The sequence below is a fragment of the Penaeus monodon genome, chromosome 24 (genome assembly GCF_015228065.2).
Source record: "Penaeus monodon isolate SGIC_2016 chromosome 24, NSTDA_Pmon_1, whole genome shotgun sequence".
Taxonomy (NCBI): domain Eukaryota; kingdom Metazoa; phylum Arthropoda; class Malacostraca; order Decapoda; family Penaeidae; genus Penaeus; species Penaeus monodon.
Genome location: NC_051409.1, coordinates 43,139,283 through 43,139,589, shown reverse-complemented (window position 1 = coordinate 43,139,589; position 307 = coordinate 43,139,283).

Sequence of the window (307 nt, the reverse complement as noted above, 5' to 3'; positions counted from 1 at the left end):
GGGTTTACTGGGGGGTTTTTCCTGAACCCCAAATCAAATTGCACAATTCGCGCGTCACACTATCCTTTTTTTCTTTAAAGGGCAATGTAAATTTTTTTTTTTAAAAAAGTTGAGGTGGGTTCCCTTTGTGTTATATGAGTAAGATTTCCCCGACATAGTTTGGGATTTTAAATTTGTCTCGATGGGGAGATCAATATACACAAATCATTTGACTGTTCACACTTCACCCAGTAGGGGTAACTGATAGACCCGGGGGCCTCTTTCAATGTCGTTACATTTATTGTGTTTTTTTTCAAACCATAATTTT